Genomic DNA, 27,634 nt, shown 5'->3' on the forward strand with positions numbered 1-27,634 from the left:
AATTACATGGAGGGATAAAGTAACACATGGAAATGTGACGATGACCAGAATAGTAACAGCAGAAGACATTATTATAATTAGACATCTGAAGTTGGACAAGATCTATTAAGCAACATGATGGAATTGAGACATTGGGTGTGTGAAGGGTTTGGAACTAGGAAATCCTGGCTGTGAAAACACAAGCTCTGTAGATACTTGTTTATGTAACCACACGGAGCTCAAATTCTGTTGTGTATGTATCAGGGTTACCAGGAGGGACTCTTGTCATATAAATAGGGTATTGTTCATTGGAAGTGTTCTCTGTTTGGGGTTGCATTTAATTGTGCCGTGAATAGGGGTCCCAATGGGACATGGTGTGTTAGCTGAGGGGTGTATTCACATTATTGGAAATTATATATTTAAAAAAACAATTAAAGACATTCCTCGTTGTAATGTACTGTGTTATTCAATGAGTCTTGATTCACCATATACATTTTTTATAGGTTCTACCCTTTCTGGCAATAAAACAGGTGTTAAGATGTTCAAAAACCAAATAGAAACCTTTTGCAAGAAATCAAGTGTGCATTAACCACACGTGGTGAACATGCAGGAAAACATCCTCCGATAATTATATATGCATTGTCTTTGAAACTGATTGTCCTACACCAGAGACAGCCTTCTTTAGGGCCTAGTCTCACCAGTGTCAGACCAGAGAACGCCAAAAGGCGAACAGTACAAAGACAATGTACTATCAGAGTATTTATAACTCGGGGTGAGTAGCTACAAAATGGGACCTTTTTGCCAGTATCAAAGTGTGAAAAAATAAGAATAGATTGTACCCTTTCTGGCAATAAAACAGGTGCTAAGATGTTCAAACACCAAATAGAAACTATCTTTGCCAGGAAGAGTGCTGTTAATACTTTTACTGAAGTGGTTTAAAAGTTCTGTAGGCAGCTGTCATGGAGTAGAACACGGTGCGTTCGACAGATCGCTGCCTTGCTGTGGCAAAGAGGCCTCGGTGCCTTTAACTGGATAGGGCAGGGTTTCCCAAATACAGCCCACTCGACCCACACTTACGCTCCGTCTTCACCGCGTTTGCCAATTTACTCCTCCCGTTCGAATACAAATTAACTCGTTCCACGCTGCACTCGCATTCGCCCGAGTGCAGCGTGGGACGAGTTGAATATCTTAACACCTATTTTATTTCCAGAAAGGGTAAAACCTATTATTTTTTCATACTTTGATACTGGCAAAAGTGTCCCGTTTTGCAATGGCCGAAATGATGTAGGTTACATTACAGCATGGAATATAGTTCATATTAAAGTCTCACATGAATATGTTGCCAAAAAATATTGAGCCAATACGATGGCAAATTATCGAATGCAATTAGGATTATACGTGAGATACTTTCGTAAAAAAAACAGAAGAGCACAACTGCGAGAAACCTTGCATACTCCCTGCGCGCCGGCTGCTCGGGTATCATGTGCAAAGGCATCCCGGTGCTAATGGAACGGTGGCTGAAGGCCGTCTCTGCAGAGGGCAGGGGGCAATAGCGGCGGGGAGGGTCTTGTGTGTGACTGACACCCGAGTCGCGCCGTGTGCTCGCCGGGCGTGCTATATGTATGGCACCATCAAAAATCGTATGCGTTCAACCCTGCCGCTGTCGCTGCCACCCCGTGCTTTAATAAGGTGTGGTTGCTTTGGGGCGACACGGGAGAGAGACGGTTCTGTCAGCCTGCTCTCCACCCATCTCCGGCGTGAGAAGAGAGACAGCAGCAGCAGTAGAAGGAGGAGGAAGAGGAGAAAGAAGGAGGAGCAGGAGGGGGAGACGTGCACGAGAAGAGGCAAGTTTGACACCGGGGTGTGCAAGCACGCGTGACTTGATGGAGAGCTGCAGCGAAGCGGAACGGCTCCTTGAAGGTAACGGCGGCAGAGCCGCTCACTTTCCTGGGTTACCCGCACGCACAAACACGCACACACACGCCCGCACTCACAATTGTGCGCGCCCGTGTGCGCGTGCGTACATCGGCAGACACGGTTTGGATGTCTGCTCACACACTCAAGGTGTGATAGATGAGCAATTAACAACACCGCTCTAATTAACGCGAGGCTGAAAGGCACAATTGTCTGTTCACGCATTTTTGCATTTTAACATCACCGACAGATTTTATTTTAACAGGTTAGGGTCCGTTGGGATCAATTCACTTTTTCACGAGGGAAATCTGAGAGAGTGGTTGAAAATTTATATTTCATGTAAATGTTCATGCACTTGAGTGCTTTTCACATTTGGAATGTGGCTATGATACTGATACATATATTCCAACAATCCTTAAGAATGCACACATTAGTTAAACTTTTTAATAATGCATTTGGATATTCGTGAATTATATTGAACTTGGCCCAACAGACTATGCTATTGCCTAGCCTTTTACGGATTCACTAAAGTAATGCAACAGTTCTGTATTCTCTATGAAAACAAACAAATTACATCCTCCTAAAGGAAACATTTGTTGCGAGTTGGTACGTGGTAGCTTGCATTTCGATAATAGGCAAGTGTGTTTTTTAGGGCTTCAAAGCAGTGAAGCCTGATACTGGGTGGGGAAATGAGAGGTGATGAAAGTTTGTGACTCGTGCAATGGATATTCCATTAATCGTGTTTAGTGATGTGCGGGTGTGCATACACATATATTCACTAACAAACTTTAAAACGTGTTCAATGCTTCAAAGCACACTATCAAATGAGCAGCAATCCAGTGTTAATGCCACCATGTACGTAGGATATTCCTTATATTACAAAATACACCATACACTTCCAAGTTGCATAAGCCTTTGCCAGAAAACTAAGCTTGTTTCTGTACATATTTTTGATAAGGCAGCGGCGATAAATGATGGCATTGGGAAAGCGTTTTCACTACACTCCATACCATGCACGTGTTTATATGAAAGTTGCGTCATTCAATTCAAGTGAAGTGCAACTCTTGCCAAAGTTGGTAAGTGCCCGTTTTAAATTAAGTTAATGGCTTTAGCATAGCTCGTGGGAGTAAAAATAATTCTCTCGAACACAACGTGAATGGGGAGCGCGTTTCATACCCCGAAGGCGTGTAGCACGCATGAAGGCAGTACTTGGCAACGGGATGATAATTGAGCGCAGGAATGTTTTGTCGAGAATGAGCACTCAGTATCGATGTGTTAAAATGCAGCAGCACTTTCCCTCTGACATCCCTGATGCGTTTTGTGTATCCGAACATATGTCGGCCACGAAGTTTGATATGAAGAGAGTGAGACAATAGAGTAACTGTTCTCTCTATCGAATACGTGGTGCAGTATTTAACTTAACGATCCGGGATCTGTGGCAGGGCGATGCATCACAACCAAAAAGCTGTAAATTCAAATCTTCGTCGTGGTTTAACTCGCCTCATAATCATCACTCCAGAATATATAAAATAAGTATAATTCTGTGCATGATGCCAATAGTGCTTGTCATATGGGGAGACTGGCCTCCATGATAATGTGGAATTGTCTAATGCTGGCTCTGGGCTAGGAGTGGAAATAAGCATTACCCCAACACTTGCTTGAGCAGAAGATTCTCGGAAGGCTTTTTGGCTATAAACCAATGGTGATAATGAGTTCTTATTCTAGAATTTGAACTTATCAACTCAAAATAATGAGATGTGTTTTGTTTGACCTTCGTGCACATTTAATACAAATAATAGCGTTACCATAGGTTGCGCTAGTTTAGACTCGAATGAGTTTAAACATTAAAAACTAGCCTTTTGCCTGTCCTAGGACGGAAACTGTAATATTTACGAAAGAATTGAGCAGAGTATAACTGTATCTTTGCTCAATTATGTTTATTTACATGTAGTGTAAATAAACATAATTTCTGTTACACAATTTTAGGATTAAAATGAAAATTGATCACCCATTATTCTAATATTAGGAATGAAGCTTATGCAGTACCTACATACAGTTAGACTTTCTTTTTAATTACCACGTATATTTTATGCATTGGTTTACATGTGAAGTTGCATGAATAATCATGATAAACAGGATAGGATGAAATTCATAACTATAAAACTAAACTACATGGTTTGCCAACATTTTTGCTTGCAGGTCCTTATTTGTAACTCCTATAGCATCCTATTGTACTTTAATTTTCGCCAAGGGAATACACGAATATTAATTGGACAGCTCATATATTGTCCCACTGAGCTATATAATCGCTCTTTTCAGAAGTGACCTGGCTACAAATGATAGCTCAACGAAGTGGCTCATCGTGTGGAAATTTATAGCAGCCAAATACTCTAAACGCATGTTGTTGGTTCTAAATGTGGAGGGAAAAACCAGATAGACCCGGAGAAAAATCCATGTTACCAAGGGGAGAACATGCAAACTCTAAACATACAGGCATCAGGGTCGGGGTCGAACTCACGACCTCCTGCATACCAGGCGAGGTAGTTAACATCTCACCACCGTGGCACCCACATATATATTTTGTATATATATTAATCTTCTAAGTGCAGATGAATCCCCCAGGTCAATTTTACAAATTAGTATATCCTGGTCTCTTGAATTCCCACGTGATGAAGCAAAATAAACTTAAATTTTGATGAACAACACGAGCATTTTGGTTGGTGGCATAGTGAAAAATGAACTCATTGTGAGTCACAAACGTGACCCGATACTGAGCGTCCTGGGACCAGGATTCAAGCCCATGGTCTTGTTTTCCTAGGCTCTGTACATGATTGATGATTGTGGTTGAGTGTTTTGCACAAGCAGCTATGCCAAGAAGGCGTGTTTATTATTTGTAACTGTTTTACAAGTCGAAGCTTCTGAGCCACGCTGATGCTCATTTTTAAACTCTAATATTGTATCTCTAAACATATATTTTTTATATTTACACACGTTTCTCGAAACATGGAATGGGTTGGGTGTGTTTGGTTGTACTGTATTATAAACGGGATATGTAAAATGTGCTTTTGTAGGAAGTTTACATGCCTTTAGATAGTGCTTTATTTACATGAGCTAGAAAAAAATACAATGGAAACATGACCTGTCACCCTGCTAAGCAGAAACAGCAATAACGTTTAATAATGGCTGGGTCTCTACATGTAAACAAATGGCTGTGTGTGTTCACACCTCCAATGAACTGTATGAAAGCAGTCATTTCATGTTCTTGATAAAACTGGTACTAAATGCAGTCTTATGCAGTTGCTGGTATTGAGAGAAACTGAAGACGCTTACTTACTTCAAGCACAGTTACTTTAATGAGTTGGGTGAGACTTAAGTTACCCTTTCCATTGGCAAGGATTCACTGGGAGCCACTCCACAGGCCTGTTATTATACACACATGTCATGTGAAAGCTCCTTTGTAACTGTTAACATATGTGCATTGTGCATCGACGCTCTTAAGAAAGGTTTTACCAAACATTACGTGTTACAGTGTAGATACGAGGGCATAATTTCTCACTGAATCATTTCTGGATTACTGATAGACTGGAGTAGGAAAGTGAATAGTAGTCAGAACCACAGCGAGATATATACTTGATGTGGTTTGACAGGCATTTTAATTTTTTGTGGTTCACCGACCCAGACACACCCTGCTGAAATAAAGCCCTCGATGTACTCCTCTAATTCCCATTGGAGATCACAAATTCAACAATTGCGTTACGCCCACTGAAACTAAATTCCATTCATGGGTGACGACATTTTCTCATTAATTTCTGCACCTGCCTTTAATATATACAATACAAACACAAATTAGAGGCATCGTATTTATTGTTAGAGAACATTACAAAATAGACAAGCAGACAATGCCTGATGCGTCTGTCACTCCACAGGAGCCTCTCTTTAAGATATGGGTCCTATTTCGATGAAAAATGTATATAATACACAACACAAAATAATAATTGTGTTGTTGTGGAGAGTATATAAAAACAAAATGGCTAAGCAGACAATCTGTCCTTCAATGTCTGTTATTTATATTCTGCATTAAAATCGGAGACAATGTCCCCTAATTATGTTCTCCAAAATTATGCAAATTAGTTTGTAAGTAGGCCTATGCAAGATGCATCTCTTGTAGACGGGACCCAGAATCATAATCAGAATATTGATTTACACCGGAGAAATCCAGTAAGGGCAGGTCAGAACGTTACAACAACGAAGAATACAAAAACTCGATAGGATGCAACAATACAATCCACTCATTACGGAATGCCAGCCAATTGCGAAAATATTCTTATAAAATATTATTTTATTTTACTTTCATTAATTTTAATGTTTTACCCACGTGACTTTACCGAAAAAACATAAGAATATGAATCCTTGCAGTCACGAAAGCTTCAAATCTAGAATTAATTGCGAAAATGCATTCGAGTAGATGGCCACCTTGAAGATGGAACCATGAGATCAGCTGACGTGCAGGAGCGAGGTGGGTTGTGGCATCGATGGACCGTGAGGGATGGCGACGGTGTGAGGGGCCTTCATTCAGCAGGGGATAGATCATGGCTGATGGTGATATTAATGTTTTCCGTTGTGTGTATTCTTATTCTGACATGTGTTAAATATGAACACATGATTAAATTGAAAAGCTACATTTTTTCCGATTTGTCCTCGATGTGAACATGCCAAAATCCCACCTAAATATTCCAATTATTTCAGGATAAATGGGCAAAAATGTACCTCATTATTAACATTACAATTTAATTTTAGTATTTAAAAAAAATGGATCAAGTGCAAATACAAACATTATTGAAACATTTTAAATACTTGCTTTTAAGCTTTTGTGACTGCAGGAATCCATAGACTTTGGTTCTTTCGGTGAAGCCACGTAGGTAGAAAAAATAATAGATCACGACGCTTCGATCGCAACACAAGCAACCGTCATCAGGTGTGAAGCAAACACGTCAGCAGTCCTCCTGATGACAGTTGCTTGTGTTGCGATCGAAATGTCGTGATCTATTATTTTTTCTACCTACGTGACTTTACCGAAATAACCGAAGAGTATTTTAAATACTACATATGTCAAACGAACATTTATGTGGAAAATAATATAATAATAGCACGCTGATATGGCTAACAAAATAAAATTACTTCTTCTCTGTGATTTTTATCAGGTCATTAATTGTAATCTTTGTAGATTTTTTTTAAATATACAAACAGTAGTTTCAGACACAGCCACGCTCCACTGCTTTTCCATTTCATGGCCATTATTCAGACCACCACCATCACCACCATCAAGATGCATTTGGAGGAGTGGACTAATGAAAGCAGGATGATGTGCAAACAAGGCAGCCCTTTTTCAACAGAATATACAAACTGTGAACGCAGTCTTCTAATTCTGAAAACTTGAATGCGCATCAAAGAAAAAATGTGCAAAGTCGTACATTTTCCGGTACAGAAGCACATGTGTGTGAGTTGACAGACGCAGCTCTGTGCTTGTAGACAGTGTTGTAGTGGCAGGGCTGAGGGGCAGACAACATCCATGGAACTGCAGGCGTGGCGGATGAGAGATTTGGGAAGGGCTTTTCGCCCATGAGCCAAAGGGGATTGGGTTGGTACCCTCTGGGGTGGAAAATGCTACTCGTATGCACCATTTGCAGAAATATTAGCAACTATATATTATCGTGTTATATATACACACACAGACATACAATGGATGTTTGAGTATATACTGTGGTACATACTATATCACCATTATTTAATTTTAAAAAAATCATCAAAAACTACCCTCGTGGCCTTGCTGTCATACATCTTTGTGATTTAGAAGAAAACAATAATTTATGAGCATACCACCGTTTATGGTACCAATAAGACATTGTTTGGCCAAGGAATACTTGGAAATGCCTTTGTTTGCTGCTACATGTGTGTGCTTTGGCCTGCTTATATGAAATAATTTACCCTGTTTTGTGAATTGCACTGAAGGTTATTGCTCCCACCAAAGCACATATTTAAACTCTCCACAAAAAATAACCAAACAACTTATATATTGTTGTCAAAATGTGCGTAAGAATGAGGGTAGTGGCGTTGTGGCGGTGTGGTGGTAGTGTCGTGGTTAACGTGCTGTGCTCCGAATCCGGCCACCCGATTTCGTTTCTTGCTCATGGCCAACAGTGACGATTATCTGAACCGGCACTGGGACTCCCCTAGGTAAACTCAGCCTAAAATTAGTGCCTGATGCGGTGTGTTCACATTGCCACCAGGGAGATAAAGGCGGCCCGGCGTGATGCTGGCCACCCTTCATAGCTACTCGCTAACAGCACTTGCCCCAACAGTCGGTTAAGGCTACACAGGGGATTTTTTTGTCTTTGTTTGGTTTTTATGAGTACTGAGGAGACAAAGAGCCACCAGTTGTCATGCTGGAATTGCGCACCATGATAGCTTTAATATGTGATCACGAACAGCACTTGCACAAAACATATTTAAAGTAAGTACGGGAGATCATTGTACTTTCCGTGTGTAAGATAATGCATCTGTTAAATACAGCATAATTTACGCAAATTGCATCTCAAGATGGATTGCATTTAATCTCATTAACTCTTGTGTTTATTTATGAAGACTGATAATGTGATCAGAGGTGTGAGAGTTGATTATGCAAGGAGTCCGTCGGTGTTCGTCCCAAGAGCATGGAGATACTTCCTAGCCGTGGTCCTTCTCCCGTGTTCATTTTAAACGGATTCCATTAATTCAATGAAGTAACTGCAAAATTGGACCCAAATGGGAACATATTTTACACAGTGCGTTGTAACAAAATAAAAAAATTGTGCACTTCAGCTGTGATTTGTTTTCATCCTGTTACCGTGAAAAACATTACATGTCTTAGCAAGCAATTATGTTAATAGTGCCACATTGATAAGTTCCACCCTAACACTGCAGGGTATATACTGTACAGTACTATACTTTGGTTTTAATTGTAACTTAAAGTGTTTTGTTGAATTTTTTTATCCACATGTGGTTATAGCCTTTAAAATCACATGAAAGTCAATTTGGAGAACATGTTTCTTTGGCAAGGATGGCTTAAAAAATGAAAGGAAAGAAACAACTTCAGCGCATCGGGTAGAGGTGTTCAGAGTTGTCTGTGATAAACCGTTAAAGATACTTTAAAAAATAAAAAGTGACAAAGTAAGCGTAACATGTGACATTTCCCATTGCCTTTGATCAAGTCACTTGCGATGCATCCAATCTCCTGAGATCTCAGAAGTTAAGTTTTAGCCTGGATAGTCTTTAGACGTGCAATTGACAAGCATAAAAGAGGGGTTTTCATGCACTGCGAGGCTGCAAGATGGGCAGCAGAGGGCAGTGCAGCATGGTCCATTGTTGTACAGTACTATGTACCAAGTCTATTTTCCCGACCTTCACCAACCAACACTGGTCATATATCCCTCGTGACATATGCAACATGGGGAGAGCCGCATCTAGCAGAAGAGTGACACAAAGGTTGTCCATGTATGAATTCAATGCCACATGAATTACAATTTTAAGTAGATAGCATGAATGCTAAATACAAAGCAGATGACATGTATTATATTAAACCCCATGTTTGGTCAAAATCTTATTGAAGTGTTAGAATAACTAAATTCGTAACTAATGGGCATGAATTGTGTTGGACTACCTTGGCTGATTATATTTCAGAGTGAAATCACATCCTGCAAAAACTATCATGTGATGCTCAGCCATGGCGTGAATCATGTGTGCCTATCTTTCATCCCGGAAAAAGATGTTGTCTTTTAAAAACGTCTGCGAAGCTTTGCATGGAGGTATCATCACAAGTTGCAATCATTATCCGTGCAATGGAAAGTCACAAGGAAGGAGCCGAATGAAATGTGGGTAACCGGTCTCTTGCTACCATTTGACGCCGCTGCCCACAATGATTACGATTTATTATTTCAATAATCACCATCAGCAGTTGAAGTGGATGCAAGGGATGAACAGGGGATTTCTGGAACCCATTGGGGTAATTGAATGGGTTTCAGAGAGGAAGCCACAGTGAAGAAAACACGGCTGTTAAGTCGCTCCAGCTCTTACTACTCCATTTCACCCCCTGTGCTTGCTTTATGTCATCACGCTGTCCAAAAGCATGATAGTCTTAGGAATGCCCTTTGACAATAAAATCATGCTTTTGTTAATGAATGTGTTGATTGACAGTCTTACAATACAAAATAGTCTGAATTATAAAACCTTGTGAGAGTCTTGCGACGACATGACCATATCATAAATGTCCTGTTACTTGATTGTACCAGTTCTATTAAAGGACTGTTTTGTAAATTAACTTTTTCAGAAAGTACTTACGATACTAACCATCACTGCTCCATTGCTATTTTTTTCTCTGTGGCGCTGCAAACGTGAATTACCAGTGGCATTGTGCAAGCAGCTCTATCACTTGCAGCACGAGTTGGAGGTCAGCGAGTGTTTCCCGGGAGCCCTGCTGGTACTGTCAGCAGCTGGCTGAGCTCCTGCTGATTTGTGGTTTTCCCCAAGCGTGGTGCTGAGTGGCATCTGCACTTTGTAAGTGTCCGTGATGGATGCCGGTCAGTCCAGCTCCATGGGTGTTAAAGGGCTGGGCGCAATTGCAGTGTGACCAGCAGAAAGTGGCTGGCGTTTCAGGCACCATTGGTGGTGAGTGGGCACGAAAGGAAAGGCTAATAATGTGTCCCCTTTTGGTACATTGTGTGCAGTTATTCACAATGGCGGAGGCAGGATTTTCAGGTAGGGGGGCAACCCCTTCAGCAATGAAAAATTATAGCAGTTGTTAGTAAGTAAGGGCTTGTCCCTTGCTTTTTATTCGACGCGTGTGCGGCGATGGCGCAGCCATCGATCGAGGGTCATATTCGAACCGTGTGTGATCGGCATCGCGCTCGCTGAAGGTATGCCTTCAGGGAAGTCGTGTACTGTATACGCAACTGCGCACAATTGTGAGTCACTTATAACTGCTTTGCCGTTACTTATTGCCAATTATGGACTCTGACTATTGTCCTATCATATCAGAGTCCCTGGCACATAATAATATGCTACACAGTGGCAGTGGGGGTCGGAAAATGCCGATTTATTACTAATAATCCCCAATGATCCGATCGAAATTAGGGATTTCGATCGGATCATTGGGGGGGCACGTGCCACCTCACCCCACTGGCTCCGCCAGTGGTTATTCAGTAAGTCTTCATCATGTGCAATTAGAAAGGAACACGCAGGTCACTGAGAAGTAGCGTTTTAATCCAATGTAGTGTCTGAGGCTTGAGGGATTTTCATATTACATCTTCCTTCTGGCAGTGATATGTATGCATCCATTAGCATTCAAACAGTGAACTCTAACAGTGACTATTAAAATCAGGAGATTAAGTCATTCAGATGTGTTTGTCGGCACCATCGTTCAGAGCGACATAAACCAAAGGACATGTAGCCCGAGTGTAGAGGCAAAGTAATAACATCTATCTGTGAGGACAGAGCTGGTGACAAAAACACAGGAATCTGAGGTTGCTTGGCTAAACAAATGTATTATCGTAATCAATAGTGAGATTGGAAGCTACTTCATTATTTCGACTTTTAATTTGTCTATTAATTAATAACAATACTGTATATGTATCTTTAACCAGGCGGTTTAAAACCTTTGTTTTTACATCGATATTATTGCTGCATTGCTAGTACGCGTTCTCTGTTGGAATTCGCAGTTTGCATGGTTGATAATTATTACAAAAACCTAGATGCATAAATTGGATTCAAACATGAAATATGCTCTTTACCCACCTAAGCAAACTAAAAATTGTTTGTAGCAATTTAGTTCACATTAATATTTGTGAGAAAACATTTCACAATTGCTATTGAAAGATGGCGGGAATGTCAGTGTGCACAAAACAACTGTAAACACTGAAAATAGAACACGCTCAATTGGCTTTATTTGTTTATGCAGTGAATGGATGGGCGATTGCTTAAAACAATCTGAAGTCCACGTGTACCACACGTGATCAGTGCAGACGTCCAAAAGAAATCATTTTACATATATGCAATTCATTTATTTTGGTTGTGGCTGCTGTATTCATATATTTTACCTCTCATAGTTCGTGTTTACCGTTGATGTGGATATTACCACTACACAATTAAATGAATAACATTGCAATGGAAGTGCACTGAAAGTGGTGGGCAAGTAAAAATAGCTAGTCGAGATCAATATATATTACCAAAAACTGTTGAAGAAATTGAGAAAAAGATGAAAATGCCACATCATATATAAAATACACAGAACTCTTGAAACCATTCTGAAAAGAGTGAAAACAGAATTTAGATGGAAGATGTTATTAGAAGCAACAGAGTATAAAACCAGAAAATAAATTACAATTATATAGCCCTTACAGCTACAGAGCAAGGGATCAAATATATTATAGACAGAACAATGAAACTAGTTTAGTAATTCTAGGAAATCGTATACTGTACCCAGGATGAAAATCTTTGTTCAGTTAAGAAGGAGGGTGTTCCAGATGTCACACTTTAAAAGTAACCCACTGCCCTTCACACAATTAAAACAGCATGTGCTCTCGGACCACATATAATAACTGTGGACATCATCAAAAAACCGGGACCAGCTGTTGGATCAAAATTATTGGACCTATTTACTTAATATGTACACAGAAATGAATACCACAATTGTGAATGATATCTCAATAGTTATTATATTCAGAATTGGAGAAAGAAACACTGATTTGAATAACTGCAGGCCCTTTGCATCTTATCACCAATACAAACGCTTTACGAAGATCACGGAGAACGCATAACGACCTTGCAGGTCAGCAAGCTGGATGAAAACAATATTTTTACAACATTAATCATGTACATACTGTCAATAAAATATATATTTTTAATAGAACATGAATAAATATATATATGTCAAATGAAAAGGCATTTGACAGAGCTAGAACAGCAGATGGAGCAATGAGATTAGCTTGTGTTTATCGTGTTAACCTGGTTAACACTATTTTATGATGTAAATTTGGTAAATATTTGTGCAGCGTTTTGCAATGCAATTGTATGAATGATGCTATATAAAACTGAATTATTATTATTATTACTAATGTGTTGGATATGCCATCGCAAGACTGTGAGAGATGTTAACAACCTGGGTTACCTTCATTCAGCAGTGGATATATCGTGGATCTTGTATGATAATGACAAAGACAATATTTCGCACAAATGGGCTGACGGTAGTACTTTGCATGCAACATAAAGCATTGCTCTCGCAAGGTGCGAACAAGCATGGGTCACGTCCACCAGGAGGTTTTGTGTGTCATTGAGGAACATGCGATTAAAAGTGGCAGATTTCCTTATAAAGACTCGAGCTGGGCAAGGAATATGCGTACCATCGACATGTTGCCGGCCTCGTGGTGCCGCTGCGCCAAACTCCGTGGACAGCTGCGGAAGACCCAGGGGACTTTCCTGGCTCTGGCTTTTGTTTGAGCGTAGTTAATCGGTAGTCAGAGATATTCCAAGGGATAGAGTGTCATGCGCCAATTTTAATTTTAAAGTCGGCGATACTGACTAACGTTTGGCATCTGAATTGCTTGTGCTCTCTCTCTCTGTGGTGATGATTTATGGCTGGAACAGGGCATTCAAACCTCTCTCCCCCACCCCAACGTTCACACGAACTACTACCATTCCAGATTATAACAGTAAGCAGTTAAAATCGGTGTCTGTTAAGGCTACTTTATCAATCCATTGTTTAATCATGCCCCCCCCACACCACGTACTTAACCACGCTGATTCGTGTTGATTGATGAAGGGTGGGGTTATGGGGGGGCGGCAGACTGGTTTAGATGTCACTTGCCACCGATGTTAGCCATTGGTTTGAATTGATCTGAGGTTCTCGGGTTCATTGCACAGTGGGTGAACCACTATGCCAACTGCTCCCACCGATGACTTACATTTGAAATCATTACATATCTTCAGCTTGCACTTATGCGTCGTATTATCTAGGCGAGGCCAGAAGCTCTGAACAGGACTAGGCCTCACCACGCCACTCTGTCAGGTGAGTACTTTGTGCTATAGAGTCGATAAATACTACTATAGAGTCAGCATGTACTACTGCAGTGATAGCAGGGACCACCACAGTCGGTATGCAATGCTGCAGCGAAAGCAGGTACCACCACAGTATGTACTGCTGCAGTGAAAGCAGGTACCACCACAGTATGCACTGCTGTAATTTTAGAAGGTACCACCACAGTCAGTATGCACTGCTGTTATCATAGCAGGTACCACCACAGTCAGTATGCACTGCTGTAATCATCACAGGTACGACCACAGTCGGTATGCACTGCTGCAATCATGGCAGGTCCTGCTGTAGTTAAAGCAAGTACCACCACAGTCGGTATGCACTGCTGTAGTGAAAGCAGGTACCACCACAGTCGATATGCACTGCTGTAGTCATAGCAGGTGCCACCGTAGTAAGTATGCACTGCTGTAATCATAGCAGGTGCCACCACAATCAGTATGCATTGCTGTAATAATAGCAGGTACCACCAGTCAGGATGCCCTGCTGTAGTGATAGCAGGTACCACCACAGTCGGTATGCCCTGCTGTAATCATCACAGATACGACTACAGTCGGTATGCACTGCTGTAGTGATAGATACTGCTATCGAGTTGGTAGATACTGCTATATAGAGTTAGTAGATACTAAAACTGTCAATATATACCACTACGGCCAGTAAATACTGCTACAGTCAGTACATACTACTATACAGTCAGTAGCGACTACTAGCTCAGTAGATGCTACTGTACAGTCAGTAGATAGAACTACAGTCAATAGATACTACGGTATTTTCCCGCATATAACCCACGGGGTATATCACGTTTTACAAACAAAACAAGACCTTGCGGGGTATATGGAGGTGCGGGTTTTCCCAAAAATATTTTACACGTGTGAAATGTCATAACTCGTAAAAAAAAATCATGGTAGGATTATCCACTATGCAACACTTACCTTTGACTAAAGCACTGCTGAATAAACCACTCACACTAACATTGCACATGTTATCACGTTTAAAATAATTCGAATTGTTTGTACAATGAAACAACAATGTTTGAAGTGGGCGAACTTTGTTTGCCGGCGACGGGAGAGCTGGGAGGAGAGAGAGGTGGGGGGTTGGGGGCGAGGCAACGGCGTTACCGTAGTGCCGCTATTGTCTGCACAGTGCACAATCTACCAGTGCTAAAACTGTACTTACTTATCTACCAGTTATGTGTTACTTATTTATTGGATATTTACTTTTGTTACTTATTTACTGTTTTAAGTTCACTCGTTTCCAGTTAGTTTATTTTATTTGTGCACGTTATGATTTCAATGTTAACAATTGATAGTGGAATGTACAGTATTACAAATGTAAACTTCGTATTAATATATATTTCATATCTTTAACGGCGTTAAAGATATGAATGCGGGGTATATGGAGGTGCGGGCTATCTGAAATTTGTTTTACACAAAACGCTATTTTTGTGGGGTATATGCGTGGGTTATATGCGTATGTGGGCTATATGCGGGAAAATACGGCACTCTGTTGTATTTTGGGTGTGTAGGTATATATACCTATGCGGGGGTAAATACATTTTAGGTAACCTTGTAGAACAACTATTAACCTCCACTTTCTATAACTTTTTGGACTTCTGCCAGCCTCTTATAATTTTGTTATACTGGTAGGAACGAAGTGGACCAGACCACCAATAGATTAATGTGTCCGTCCGTCCGTCCGCGTCCGTCCGTCCGCGTTTGTCCGTCCGTCCGTCCGCGTTTGTCCGTCCGTCCGTCCGTGTATCAACATCGCCCCCTACTGCAAACACTTGGCATGACCCTGTCCGACAAGATGGCCGCCCGCTACCCCTGCGATCTGTGAATTAAACAAGATGGCCGTCGGTTCCGGCGCATCACGGCAAAACTTTAAACTTCGCTTCAAAATTACTTTACTGAAACGCAGCACGTTTATTTAAATAAAGAAACACAAGCTCTTAGTTTTACAAAGCCTTTACACTAATCACCAACAAATCTTATATGTACAAAGGAACGTTGAAAACATCAAGACTTGCATCGGCCGTTACCTGTTGTCTTGACGCTTTCTGTGATGGTGACATGTCTGTGCATAATGGGGAGTTAACGTTATAGGCCGCTGTCGGTAGCCTAAAAGAGGCCTAGAAATAGGGTTTCGTTCCACCAAGTGGGGCACTACCTACTTTTTTATATTTAACATCAGAAATATATAGAGATTCCTTAGGAAAAAGTTCTCCGCACACAACCTTGCAGTTTTTGAGAAAAATGATGCTAAAGGTGCCCATTTTGAAAAAAAGGGAAACCATAGGGAATTTTGCACTTTCTAACCTGTTTATCATATAAACCCAAAAATGCAGAATTACCACTTGAAGTACAAAATAAACCAGTTTGAAATGTGTGATATACCTGAAGTTGCTATCTATGCACAGTAAACATGATAAGATTATCAAGAAAACTTCTACTGTAGCATTAACATCCCAATTACTTCTCATTATGTTGTTCCAATTCAAAGGTAATATTTCAGGTAAAATCTGAATAACAAATAGAATTAAGCCAAAATATAATATATAAAAAAACACTTTTCAAAATAACACATTTAATGGTGAATTGTCAATTCGCATACACGAGCAGTAACTGCACTACATGTACATATTCACAGGAATGATTATTGTAAACAAGATTTAATTTTGATTGATTTATATTAAATATATATGTCCTATATTAATTTTATTATCATATACACATCACTAAATATCAAGATCACTGTCCTCACTATCAGATTCACATGAAACAATATCCTCAGTTAATCTCACATTGTCACAATAAACACATTTACATAGGTCAGTGCAGGCCAGGCCAGCCTTGTGGCATGAGCACCTTCCACCTGTACAAGTGTAATGCGGGCGTAAACGACCTTCCGGATGTGACGTCACGGGGGGGAGTAGTTACGTCACGTGGGAGAAGGGTTTGGGTCTTTAAGGGGAGAAACCGGAAGAGGAAAGGAGGTTGTTGGAGACTGGACTAGGGTGAGGCCACGCAGGGCGAAGGCTGGGAGGAGTGGCGAGATCGCCACACACACTCGGAGAGCGGATTGGCACCGTCGGCCAGCGGTGACCAACCCAGGGAGCAGCGGCGAGGCTGCAGCGAGAGCAGCCAGCGAGGCTGCACGAAGAGGCAGCAGTGGGACCGTTCAGAGAGAGAGAGCAGTGGTGGAGCTGCAGCGAGGGCAGCCGGAGAGGCTGCGCGAGGAGATCAGCAGCGAGGCTGCTAGAGGCTACGGGAGCGACACGAGGAGATCAGCAACGAGGCTGCTAGAGGCTACGGGAGCGACAGCAGCGTCGGCGCCGAGCGGAGGGTCTCAGAGGGAGAGAGCCGTGTGGGAAAAGTAGACGAACCCGAATAAAGGACACCAAGTCAGATACCGTGGTCGAGTCTTTTATTACACAAGTACCAGACTTACACCCACAGTGGAGTGACCCCAAAATCTGTTGAGGAGCTGGATCTTTAGTCATCCATGATATGATGAGATCACCATCCTTGACAATCCATCCAAAGCCGTCTGGACTGGGAGCATTTATAAAAGGATCCAATGCTCTCCTGTGGATTGCAGCTTGGTAGTTAGCACGCTTGAAGTGCTCTGTAAGTGCATCTTTTGTTGGAGGTAATGCCTGTTCGACACAGAACCTATTGTATCTTGCCAAATTAACATCTGATACCTTTTCTCCATACAGCTCACACACAAAACGTTCTATGGTCACAAATGTGGTGCTGTCCATTTCAAATTGCCTCCCAAGAGCAGCAAATGCACTGATGTACTCTGCATTTCCAGATACTATATTTAGTGGTTTCTCTTTTCCTTTCTCATCAAAGGAACTAGTTGAGTCACAGCCAGTGAATGTGTGTAGTCCTATCAGTGCCTCTGTTAGTGAAGGACCCAAAGCAGAACCAATAGCCTGGAGATCTAACATTCTTTGCCTGTCTTTTGTTCCTGTCAGAAAGTACATATTTGCTGAGGGAAGCTTAGCCATTATTGAAAGTGAAATTATAGCAACATCAGTGTCAGGACTTTGGATGATTATCTTATTATAAAGTTCACTCCAGGCATGTTTTGCATGAAGTAGGAGCCTCGTGTCAGCTTCTTCATGGTCACAAGTCAAAGATTCTACCTCTTTGACAGACATAATTCCATCTTTAAGAGTGAGTTGATGACATACATTTCTGTATGCCACAAGGAAAGCTTTGTCTTTTCCAGCTGCTTGTAAAGGCACAGTTCTCCATGTCTCAAAGAGAAAGTCTGTCAAGGCTTCTTTATTTTCACCACTGGCTAGAAACTTGGTCCACTGACTTGGAGTCTTCTGCTTGATGCTGTATATTTGCAGTAATTGTTGTCCAGCAACAGCACGTCTTGATCGTTCAGCATTTTTGATGCTCACTGCCGGGTAGTGATCAATGACAAAATCGACCCTTCAACAACTGAACTTTCTACCCATCTTAATCATAAGTTGAAGAAGATCATCAGCAAGCTCACCGAATGTGTCTGGTATATTCTTGAGACTCCTGATCAATGCCATGCCATCTATCAGTAGGGCACCATTATCACCAACAGTCTTGTTCACATGACAGTCCTTGTTCTTTGATTCTATACAAGCTAGAAGAGCAGCCTTATTTGTTTTGGCTAATGAACCATCATTGCTTGCTAGCGAGGATGAGATATTGCCAAGTGAATATGTCAGAATCTCTTTCAAGTTTACAGACCGGGATTGACTTATCACTAACAGTCGTGCAAAGAGTCTCCTGTCATTTTTAGAATGACTTGATTTCCATCTTTTGTCTTGGATGATTTCTTCATTTGATCCCCAAATGTAGCGAGCTTCAAGGACTTTATTGGAGAGAAGAAGTCTGTTTTTGATGACTGGACTCGATCTTGGATGAAAATTTTCAGAGCTGTTTCACCTTTATCACAAGCACTTTGTATGTCATCTCTGACAGTCTTTGTAGCAACAACACCAGAGCTAATACATACAAGATCTTCACGAGGCAGGAAGGGATTGATCATAGACTCAACCGCTGAAACCAAAGATATAACAGCAGCATTGTCTTTTGCAATTCTTGTTGCATCCAACTCTTTATGACCCCTCTCTTCATGTTGCATTCCAGCCATCATTTCACACTGCCTTGTGATTGCAGAACGTTCAGGATGAGACAGTATCCATCGCTGGACGGCACCTCTGTTCAATGTTATCCCAGTTATGCCGCCTTTGGTCTTTGAATCACGGTTGCAGGTTTGTTCTATTGCTTGGTCACAAGCTATGGATGAGAACCTGTTAGCATCCTTACGCTGTACTGTCCAGTTTCCGTTTGCAGTAACTTCTTCATAGCAGTGTGGATGAGTCTTTGGAAGATTGATCATCTCGACCCAATATGCTGATAGGTACCTTGCATAATTTTGGCGGTCATATGCAAAATACCATGCCAGCATACGTCTCACTGTTGCTAAGTGAAGGCTCCAGTCAGAGTCTCTGGTTGCTCTAATGAAACTCAGTAACAGTTGAACCATTTCAATGTATGAGCTCCAAAGTCCAAAGGTGGGATTAACATAGTTCATCTCATGTACATATCTATCATAGCAGGACAGCATATCTGATAATATGGCAGACACTGAGTTAGATGAAAATCCTGCCTCAGACTTGTACTCTCGTACTAGATCTTCCATGGCTGATATGTGTCGTGGTCAAGGTTGACACCAAGGTTGACACAGGTCACACAGGTCACACAAGCTAGGGGAGAGGTACGTACTGGTCTGGATCGGTCCGGACCGGCAGGGACGAGAGGTGGTTGGAACCGCTCTGAGGGGAGGGGGCTGGCGAGAGCCAGGGCCCCGAGACACCCCCGCCCCTCAGAGGGAGGAGATATAAGACGGCTCCCGGAGAGCGGAGGGGGTCAATCTCAGGAGAAGCTGAAGGAGGTGCGGCCGGAGATCCTGGACCCCCAAGCCTCGAGGATGCCGCCCCGCTGGGACTGAGTGGGCTGAGTAGCTATAGGCTAGGGAAGGAGAGTAACTGGGTAGCTGTAGGCTAGGGAAGGGGAGTAAGGAGAAGAGAGCCGGAGGCTGTACCTCCCTAGGTTGTGTGGTTGGGCTGTTCTCCCAGTGAGTCCGGAGGACTAGTGTTATTGGAATAAAAGCGTGTGGCCTCTACGAAGTCTCTGCCTCATTCAAGAATACTACAACTGGTGTTAGAAGCGGCCAACGAACCTCGCCAACATGGAAACAAGACAGAAAGCGCTCACCAGGGGCCAGGAGAAGGACGTCGAGGGCGACGCTGAGCCGGAGTCGGGAGCGCCATTTCCGGGGGACGGGTCTGCAGGGGCGGGCTCGGGTTCTCCGGGGCCCTCCAGGATTCCGCCGACGTCGGGATGGGCGATCCAGTCGGCCCATGCCCGGCTGGCCGATCTCCTCCATGCCGCTGCCTCCATCCTCGACGAGCTCACGCTGGGGGGAGCGGGAGCACCGGGTGGAGAACCAGGCCGGAGGATGGGACGGGTTCCCGCCGAGAAACGCGCCATTTCCGCGCAAAATTTTGACATCGCCTCCGGAGGGGGAAACGTCACTTCCGCTGGGAATGCGGCCGCCGGAGATGACGTCACTTCCGCCGGGGGGGTCACCGCTTCCGGGGGAAATGACGTCACCCGCCCAGGAGGTCATGGGGCACAGGTGAACCGCGTCACATCCGGCATCGGCGGCCTTACATCGGGAGAAGCAGAGTTTTCGGGTAGGTGCCCGCCGATTTGGTCGGATATTTTGCCGCCGGAAGATGCTTCAAATACTGCACTTGGGACGCTGCTGTCTTCAAGGGGGGACTACATCCCGGCGCTGCAACAGCGCTTGCCTTCGCTGCAGGTTTTCGCGGCAAAGGGGGGGGACTGGGCTGCTTTTTCACGCCGTTTCGTGGCAAATGCCGAGACGGCTGGGTGGTCTGCCGACATCGCTCTCCGAGCCCTGCCTTCCGCCTTGGACGACGTGGCCTTGGCCACGTTCCTCCTTATTCCACGGAGGGAGCGCTCCACCTTGCAGGAGGCCCTCAATCGGATGGCCTTAGTGTATGGACCTCCATCCGAAACAAGACATCGTTTCGCCAGTCGGAGGAGGGAGGCGGACGAGACACCCCTCGCCTATCAGAGTGCACTGATGGCGTTGGCTCAAGCGGCCTATCCTCGAATGGACGATGTGGGCCTGGACTCCATAGTGCTTGAGAAGTTGCTGCTGCTGGCTCGGGAACTGAGGATTGCCGTCCACGTCAAAGATGAAGCTAACCTTTCCTCGCTGGGGGCGGCACATTACTTACACACAGAGTTGCTCCTCCAGCGGGATGGGCAGGTGGCGGCGTGCGCCGCTGCAAGAGTTGACGAGGTCCCGGATACCCAGGCCTTCGCGTCGCAGCGGGCCGCCAGTTGGAGGGGGGCCGACCGGCCTCGCCAAGGGGAAACCCGGAGGAGACACGGATCCCCGCGGGCGTGGGCTCGCGTCACGTGCTACAACTGTGGCCAGCTGGGTCACCTGGCATCGGGTTGCCCAGCACCCCGGCGCCGAGCTCCGGGTCGTCCACCATCGTCCGCCCGTCCACCGGCCGCTCCACAAGAACCCCAGGCATGTCGCGACACCTCACGCACACGGTCCCTGCCCGCATCTCATACACCGCATACACCGCCAATCGGCGCGCCACTAAATCGCGTTGCGTTGAGGGGGGGGGAGCGGAACGCGGCTGATGTTCGGGGGCCACTTCGCGCTGTTCAGTGGTCCGAGTTGGCCCACAGGGTCGTGGCCGCGGCGACGGGCTCGTCGGTTATTCTCGGGGATATTGAGGGAATTCAATTTCGATTGCTGGTCGATACGGGAGCTTCGGCTACTATAATTTCAGACCTCATATACAACGTGTTACCAAAGAGATGTCAGGCACTCACCCCGTTCTCCGTCCCTTGCTTTGCGGCGAATGGGGGTTCCCTGGGGATTATTGGCCAAATAACTGCACAAATTTGTATTGGCGACATTAAATTATCTGGTCCCGTTTTGGTTTCCGATGCCTTGGCCGTTCCCTGTTTGTTGGGTACGGACTTCTTGGGGAGGATGCCCATCAAAATTTTAATTGACAAAGGCTGCATCGAGCTTCCTTCGGGCCGCCGGATGGCGTTTCTGCCCTCACCAAACCGGCTGCGCACAGCTTGCACGACTGTTCCGGCTATGGCGTCTGAAACCGTGCGGATTCCGCCGGGTGCGCAGATGCTAATACCGCTTCAGTTACGCAAACCACTGGAGGCAGACGCTACGTCGGGGGTTTTGTTGTCTCCTTCCAATACGACCGAGCGAGGGTTGGACCTGGTGGGTGCACAAACGCTTGTGCCTAGAGATGGACAGCCCTTCATTCAGGTGCTGAATGCGGGGTTGCGGACGAAGGTCGTGCACCGAGGGGCTGTCATTGCACATGCGTCGCTGCCGCTGCACACTGACTCCGTCGCGGCTCATGTCGGTGAGGCACCGGCGTTCGGGACGCAGGTGGGTGTCGATGAGGCATGGATGGATTCTCTCTGTTCAGGGGCTGAAAATCTTTCAGAGTCACAAAGATTAAAGCTGCGCATGTTGCTTCGTGAATTTCCCGATGTTTTTAGCAAACACAAATTCGATGTTGGGTGCACTAATCTATTGAAACACCACATTGATACGGGAGATTCCGCTCCCATTCGGCAAAATCCGTTCCGATTGAGTCCGGCAGAGAAGGAACATGTCCGGTTGGCAGTGAATGACATGCTTGCCGCTGACATTGTGGCTCCCTCCAACAGCCCATGGGGTGCGCCGATTGTGCTTGTTAAAAAACATGATGGCAGTTTGAGGTTTTGTGTGGATTTTCGGAAGCTTAACAAGGTTTCGCTGGCGGACGCGTATCCGCTCCCTCGCATGGACGAGTCGCTCGATGCCTTGGCGGGGGCACGGTATTTTTCAACCTTGGACCTTTTGTCGGGGTTTTGGCAACTGCCCTTGGATGACGCTTCCAAACCTAAGACCGCGTTTCGTACGCCACAGGGCCTTTATCAGTTCAATCGGTTGCCCATGGGATTGCACTCAGCTCCAGCGACGTTCCAGAGATTGATGGAACTGGTCCTCGCTGGCCTGCAGTGGGACTCTTGTCTTATATATCTGGACGACGTGATTATTTTCAGCCGTACGTTTGAGGAACATCTGGACAGACTGCGGGCTGTATTTCTCAGAGTGCGATCGGCTAACCTTAAATTTAAGCCTCAGAAATGTTTTCTGTTGCGTGAATCGGTGCGGTACCTCGGCCACGTTGTCAGTTCTACGGGTATAGCCACCGATCCTGCTAAAACTGACTGTGTAAGAACGTGGCCCACGCCCACGTCTGTGGGGGAAGTCCGCAGCTTTATAGGCTTTGCGTCCTATTACCGCCGGTTTGTTGAGGGGTTTGCGACGATCGCCAAACCCCTTCATGCTCTGACGGCTAAGGGGGCTAAATTCCATTGGGGGGAAGAGGAAGACAGGGCGTTCAGGGCGCTTCGCGATGCCCTTGTCCGAGCTCCTCCCTTATGCTATCCCGATTTCACATTGCCCTTCATCCTGGACACCGATGCCAGCAATACCGGCATCGGCGGGGTGCTTTCGCAGGTGGTCAACGGGGTCGAACGGGTCGTTGCCTACAGCAGTAGAGTCCTGTCTCCGGCAGAACAACGTTATTGCGTCACCCGCCGTGAACTGCTCGCGATTGTCGTGTTTGTTCAACAATATCGACCGTACCTATACGGTAGGCATTTTACGGTTTGTTCAGATCACGCCGCGCTACAGTATGCGTTGAAAATAGACCAGCCGTCCGGCCAGCTGTCACGTTGGCTTGAGGTCCTACAGGACTACACGTTCACGGTGGTGTACCGGAAGGGGACACAACATTCAAACGCGGATGGCTTGTCACGCCTCCCTCCGGGTGATGGGTGCGCGTGTTTTATGGGCTCGGGGAGATGCAAATCGGCCACGAGTACCGCTCCGGCTTCCCCCTTGGCGGCGGCAGCAGGGGTGGTCGATGGGGAACCTGTCACCGAGGGGGACTCACAGGTGTTGGTCGCTCGCGACTCGCTCCTCGATCTGCCTCTGGACGAATGGGGACGGTTCCAGATGGAAGACAATTCCCTCCTCAGGTTACGCCGTCGTGCGGAGAGAGGGGGAGATTGTCAGGGAAGGGTAGGTACTGTCAGCTTGCGGGAGGGTCTCCTCATGTCATGGGACGCCAGCTCGGGGCGTTACAAAATCGTCGTCCCCACCGCTCTGCGGGGCAGGGCCGTGTGGGCGGCGCACGAACGCATCCTGCATTTGGGTATTCACAAAACGCTCGCTACACTGCAATTGGATTTTTTTTGGCCGGGAATGGCGCGCGATGTCGCCGACCTTTTGAATAGTTGCACGCAGTGTGCGCGGCGGAAACACCCGGCTAGGGCGGCTTGCCCACCCCTTCAGTCCATTCAGGTGTCCCGGGTTAACGAGCTGGTGGCCCTTGACATTCTGGGTCCCTTCCCTGTCACCGCTCGGGGTAATAAGTACCTGCTGGTTGGGGTTGAATATTTCACCCGTTGGCCTATGGCCTGGCCCCTCCCCAACCAGTCGGCGGCAGCCATTGCGGAGGCGTTTCTCCAGGGCTACGTCCTGGATAAGGGCGCCCCGGAACGGCTGCTAACCGACCAGGGAAAGAACTTTTCGTCCAATCTTCTGCGGGAGGTTTGTGACCTTTTGTGCACGCAGAAGGTCCGGACTTCCCCCTACCACCCGCAGACCGATGGTATGGTCGAACGTCTACACCGGACCATTACCTCTATGTTGTGTCATCAGGTAGACGACACACAGTTGGATTGGGACCTGAGGATTCCCGGAGTTCTGGCCGCATATAGGTTGGCGCCTCACGCGGCCACGGGCTATTCGCCCTTCTACTTAATGTACGGCAGGGATGTCGACCCCCCCATGGAGGTGCAATTGCGGGTCCAGTCGGCGGCGTCTCGCTCGAAACTGTCCGAACACGCTCAGTTCAATATTCGGAAGTTGGTCGAGGCGAGGGTGGCCGCGCAGGAAAATTCCAGGGCAAGGCAACGGGCCAATGAGCGTCTGTATGATCGCCGGGTTACGGGGTATAAATGGGCGGTAGGGGATAAGGCGTGGCTGCACTGCCCGCAGGTGCCGCTGTCAACGTCATCGAAATTGCTGCGGCCCTGGCGGGGGCCAGTCGACATTATTCGGGTCGTTCGGGACCAGTGTGTTAGGGTCGCGTGCGGACGGCGTTCTTGGTACGTGCACCCCTCGCGCCTGAAGCCCTATGTCACACCACGCACTCACACATCTTCATCTCGCAGGGGCCGGCCGCGTGACGTGTCCGGCAGGTTGGGGGAAGGGCCTCGCGACCCCCTTGTTGTTCCGACACCCCCTGCCACTCTTTCGGATGCTGCAGGTGTGAGTCCACCTAGGGTGGCCTCACCGGAGGAGCGGGAAGCGAGCCGGCCGCCTGTCCAGCAGGAAGACGGCTCGCGGGCTTTGTCCCCGGGGCCTCGGGACGTGCCGGACGCCCGTCATTTGGGCCCTCCTGACCCTCCGCAAGGAACGCTGGCCTCTGGCGATGGACCCGCCACACGGACTCGTTCGAAGGGTCTCAGGTTCTCCTGAGACCTGTCGCAGACACACTGCCTCCTCGCGGAGCCTGGGTGTTCGAGTCACCTTGTTCGTTGGTGTGGTGTGTCCGCGGTGTTCTTGTGTACAGGGGGGTTGGGGTAAATTATTGGGGACGGTTGTGGTTGCTGTTCTGTTGTTGTTACTGTTGTGTTGAGGCTCACGCATTGTTCTTGTCGTGTTCAGAATTCCTGGTTCGCGAGTTAGGGTTGGGATGTGGATAGTGATGCAGCCGGGACGGCTGCGTGCTGTGTAGGGGGGGGTGATGTCGTGGTCAAGGTTGACACCAAGGTTGACACAGGTCACACAGGTCACACAAGCTAGGGGAGAGGTACGTACTGGTCTGGATCGGTCCGGACCGGCAGGGACGAGAGGTGGTTGGAACCGCTCTGAGGGGAGGGGGCTGGCGAGAGCCAGGGCCCCGAGACACCCCCGCCCCTCAGAGGGAGGAGATATAAGACGGCTCCCGGAGAGCGGAGGGGGTCAATCTCAGGAGAAGCTGAAGGAGGTGCGGCCGGAGATCCTGGACCCCCAAGCCTCGAGGATGCCGCCCCGCTGGGACTGAGTGGGCTGAGTAGCTATAGGCTAGGGAAGGAGAGTAACTGGGTAGCTGTAGGCTAGGGAAGGGGAGTAAGGAGAAGAGAGCCGGAGGCTGTACCTCCCTAGGTTGTGTGGTTGGGCTGTTCTCCCAGTGAGTCCGGAGGACTAGTGTTATTGGAATAAAAGCGTGTGGCCTCTACGAAGTCTCTGCCTCATTCAAGAATACTACATATGTAACGAGTGTGCTGTTGCTCAGGAAGGGACTGAAGAAATGACCTCAACCGCAAGATATGCATTGCCTCAAATAGGAGTTTGTGTGCACGAATGCTACGGTTGTAGTGATGTCCACTAATGACTCCATTTATTGAACCAACAGCTACCACATTTGATTCAATCAGCATATCCTGTAGTCCTGCTTTGAAACGTTTGCCTATCACTGCCATAAAGGACATGGCTGTGTGGAACTCACCTAGTCTTGGGATGATACGCTGCATCAGATTTTGGTCTTTTCCGACATGAAGAATACACTTTACGGGTGTTAATCGAGCTTGATCGCCGCTATCAGATGAAGCTGCGGTGCTTACGTCCTCCATGTTTACATGTGCGTAGTGATATTGGCTTGATTTTGGCTCTGACCTACTTACATTTTCGATGCTGCTTGGTTGAAAATCTAGCTCAACAGTTTTATATGTCTCAATACGCAGTCAATATAGTGCGCCAATACATTACACTTTTCTCATTAACTGCAGGATAATGCGTGGAGAACTTTTTGCTTGGATACCTTTTATTAACGTTGAACATATTGAGCAAAAAAAAAGTAGTGCCCCGTTTGTCAGAACGAAACTGAACGATACAGCTCACGTACAGCGGCCTATTAGGAAAAATCTGATCTCATGTCTATATAACCTTTATACTTGGACCATGCTGCTATATGTGCTAGGCATTGGCACCAGTGGGTGGCTGCTCCCTGTGCAGACAACTGATTGCATGTCAACACCGACAAATTTAGGTCTACTAAGCATTTCCATGAACCCCGACGAGGCTGCTTCAGATTCACTCCGGGACATGAGTGGTCAATAATCATAGGGAGGATAAACCTTGCAGCAGACTTTCAATTACAATCATATTTTTGCACTTATCTCCTTCGGAACGTTTCTCTCTTGCACTCCTAAACCAATGCACTTGTGTCGTTGTGTGACTAACAAGACTAAAACAACTGCAGTAACCCTCGGGTAAGTTATAAAGTTATACAGAGCGAAAACCGTTTTACGAACGCTACTTTCATGAGCGTCACAAACCGTTGCGCTGCATTTATTGCCTGATGCACGATGCTTGTGTTGCCGGTTTAACTCATCAGTGTCACATCGTCACATGGTGACAAAACGTGGTTAA

The 27,634-nt window shown here is 45.7% G+C and overlaps 1 pseudogene across 1 annotated transcript in view; it reads left to right on the forward strand.

Annotated features, from left to right (window-relative positions):
• The first annotated feature begins 1,597 nt into the window (after nt 1-1,597).
• Nucleotides 1,598-27,634, forward strand: part of LOC144932304 (zinc finger protein 385D-like) — a 127,887-nt pseudogene continuing 101,850 nt past the window's right edge. Inside the window, exon 1 of the transcript XR_013636897.1 lies at nt 1,598-1,899. The product of XR_013636897.1 is annotated as a zinc finger protein 385D-like (transcript). The remainder of the gene's footprint in view (nt 1,900-27,634) is intronic.

Source organism: Lampetra fluviatilis, chromosome 1 (genome assembly GCF_964198595.1).
Source record: "Lampetra fluviatilis chromosome 1, kcLamFluv1.1, whole genome shotgun sequence".
Lineage (NCBI taxonomy): Eukaryota > Metazoa > Chordata > Hyperoartia > Petromyzontiformes > Petromyzontidae > Lampetra > Lampetra fluviatilis.